At 58.3% G+C, this 3,017-nt stretch overlaps 2 long non-coding RNA genes across 4 annotated transcripts in view; both read right to left on the reverse strand.

Annotated features, from left to right (window-relative positions):
• Nucleotides 1-248, reverse strand: part of LOC144954763 (uncharacterized) — a 6,429-nt gene extending 6,181 nt beyond the window's left edge. Inside the window, exon 1 of the long non-coding RNA XR_013641346.1 lies at nucleotides 1-248. This exon is cut by the window's left edge and continues 53 nt beyond it. This is a non-coding gene — a long non-coding RNA (uncharacterized LOC144954763).
• A 1,555-nt stretch (nucleotides 249-1,803) lies between these two features.
• Nucleotides 1,804-3,017, reverse strand: part of LOC144954766 (uncharacterized) — a 26,509-nt gene continuing 25,295 nt past the window's right edge. For all 3 annotated transcript variants that reach the window (XR_013641350.1, XR_013641349.1, XR_013641348.1), the window contains exon 4: nucleotides 1,804-2,439. This is a non-coding gene — a long non-coding RNA (uncharacterized LOC144954766). The remainder of the gene's footprint in view (nucleotides 2,440-3,017) is intronic.

Here is a 3,017-nt window from a genome sequence, read left to right on the forward strand (position 1 = left end):
TGCGGTGTTTGGCAGAGTTGCGGTGCCCACTCCCCGGTCCTGCCGTAGGAGCGGTCATGGAAGCGAGCGGTGAGGCAGCGCTCAGAGCTCAGAGGCGGCTCCCCCCACAGCGACGCAAAGTCGAAGGAGAAGGGCGGTGAAAGTAACCACACCGTGTCCTGCTGGGGGGGGTGGGTGGGTGAGTTAGTGGGTGAGTTAGTGGGTGAGTGGCTGAGTGAGTGAGTGAGTGGCTGAGTGAGTGAGTGGCTGAGTGAGCGAGTGTCTGAGCGGCTGAGTGAGTGAGTGAGTGGCTGAGTGAGTGGCTGAGTGGTAGTGAGTGGCTGAGTGAGTGGCTGAGTGAGTGAGTGTCTGAGTGAGTGAGTGGCTGAGTGAGTGAGTGGCTGAGTGAGTGAGTGGCTGAGTGAGTGAGTGAAGTGGCTGAGTGAGTGGTCATGGAAGCGAGCGGTGAGGCAGAGCTCAGAGCTCAGAGGCGGCTCCCCCCACAGCGACGCAAAGTCGAAGGAGAAGGGCGGTGCAAGCAACCACACCGTGTCCTGCTGGGGGGGGGTGGGTGGATGAGTTAGTGGGTGAGTTAGTGGGTGAGTGGGTGAGTGAGTGAGTGTCTGAGTGAGTGAGTGGCTGAGTGAGTGGTCATGGAAGCGAGCGGTGAGGCAGCGCTCAGAGCTCAGAGGCGGCTCCCCCCACAGCGACGCAAAGTCGAAGGAGAAGGGCGGTGCAAGCAACCACACCGTGTCCTGCTGGGGGGGGGTGGGTGGGTGAGTTAGTGGGTGAGTTAGTGGGTGAGTGGGTGAGTGAGTGAGTGTCTGAGTGAGTGAGTGGCTGAGTGAGTGGTCATGGAAGCGAGCGGTGAGGCAGCGCTCAGAGCTCAGAGGCGGCTCCCCCCACAGCGACGCAAAGTCGAAGGAGAAGGGCGGTGCAAGCAACCACACCGTGTCCTGCTGGGGGGGGTGGGTGGGTGAGTTAGTGGGTGAGTTAGTGGGTGAGTTAGTGGGTGAGTGGGTGAGTGAGTGAGTGGCTGAGTGAGTGGTCATGGAAGCGAGCGGTGAGGCAGAGCTCAGAGCTCAGAGGCGGCTCCCCCCACAGAGACGCAAAGTCGAAGGAGAAGGGCGGTGAAAGTAACCACACCGTGTCCTGCTGGGGGGGGTGGGTGGGTGAGTTAGTGGGTGAGTTAGTGGCTGAGTGAGTTAGTGAGTGAGTGGCTGAGTGAGTGAGTGAGTTAATGGGTGAGTGGCTGAGTGAGTGGGTGAGTTAGTGGGTGAGTGATTGAGTGAGTGAGTGGGTGAGTGGCTGAGTGAGTGAGTGAGTGGGTGGGTGAGTGAGTGAGTGGGTGGGTGAGTGGGTGAGTGGGTGGGTGAGTGGCTGAGTGAGTGAGTGGCTGAGTGGCTGAGTGAGTGAGTGGCTGAGTGAGTGAGTGGCTGAGTGAGTGAGTGAGTTAATGGGTGGGTGGCTGAGTGAGTGAGTGTCTGAGTGAGTGAGTGGCTGAGTGAGTGAGTGGCTGAGTGAGTGGGTGAGTGGCTGAGTGAGTGAGTGGCTGAGTGAGTGAGTGAGTGGCTGAGTGAGTGAGTGACTGAGTGAGTGAGCGAGTGAGTGAGTGGAGTGTCTGAGTGAGTGAGTGGCTGAGTGAGTGAGTGCTGAGTGAGTGAGTGAGTGACTGAGTGAGTGGCTGAGTGGCTGAGTGAGTGAGTGAGCGAGTGAGTGAGTGAGTGGCTGACTGGCTGAGTGAGTGAGTGGCTGAGTGAGTGAGTGGCTGAGTGAGTGAGTGAGTGGCTGAGTGAGTGAGTGGCTGAGTGAGTGAGTGGCTGAGTGAGTGAGTGGCTGAGTGAGTGAGTGAGTGGCTGAGTGAGTGGTCATGGAAGCGAGCGGTGAGGCAGAGCTCAGAGCTCAGAGGCGGCTCCCCCCACAGCGACGCAAAGTCGAAGGAGAAGGGCGGTGAAAGCAACCACACCGTGTCCTGCTGGGTGGGGTGGGTGGGTGAGTTAGTGGGTGAGTGAGTGAGTGAGTGGGTGAGTGAGTGAGTTAGTGGGTGGGTTAGTGAGTGAGTGAGTGGCTGAGTGAGTGAGTGAGTTAGTGGGTGAGTGGCTGAGTGAGTGGCTGAGTGAGTGAGTGAGTGGCGAGTGTCTGAGCGAGCGGGGTGAGTGAGCGAGTGTCTGAGTGTCTAAGTGAGTGAGTGAGTGTCTGAGCGAGTGGCTGAGTGGCTGAGTGAGTGAGTGTCTGAGTGAGTGTCTGAGTGAGTGAGTGTCTGAGTGAGCGGGTGAGCGAGTGGATGACACAGCGAACCTCCCCTGGCTTCCTCCCCTCGAGTGTAGTAGCTGACTTCGTAGCGGGGCGTGTTGTACACCTGGGCGACGCTGAGCCCCGACCTCCGACCTGAGGCTACGAACGGTCCGGAGATCCACAGCGTGGTCACGTTCAGGGTGAGGCTGGGAGGTCCCAGGGTGGCTGACGGTGAAGAGGTGAGGAGAGGAGGGGGTGAGGGGGGGTGAGGTGAGGTGAGGAGAGGGGGGGGGGGGGGTGAGGGGGGGTGAGGTGAGGTGAGGAGAGGGTTGTACTCAGGTGAGGCTCGCGCAGAGACTCACTCAGAGACTCGCTCAGAGACTCACACACACAGGCACACACACACACACAGAGACTCACACACACAGAGAAAGACACACACACACACACAGAGACTCACACACACAGAGAGAGACTCACACACACAGACACACACACACACAGACACACACACAGACACACACACATAGACACACACACACAGACACACACACACAGACACACACACAGACACACACACAGAGAGACTCACACACACACACAGAGACTCACACAGACACACACACAGACACACACACACAGAGACTCACACACACACAGAGACTCACACACACAGAGAGAGACTCACACACACAGACACACACAGAGACTCACACACACACAGAGACTCACACACACAGACACACACACACACACAGAGACTCACACACACAGAGAAAGGACACACACACACACACAGAGAC

The sequence above is a fragment of the Lampetra fluviatilis genome, unplaced genomic scaffold (assembly GCF_964198595.1).
Source record: "Lampetra fluviatilis unplaced genomic scaffold, kcLamFluv1.1 SCAFFOLD_577, whole genome shotgun sequence".
In the NCBI taxonomy this organism is placed as follows: Eukaryota; Metazoa; Chordata; class Hyperoartia; order Petromyzontiformes; family Petromyzontidae; genus Lampetra; species Lampetra fluviatilis.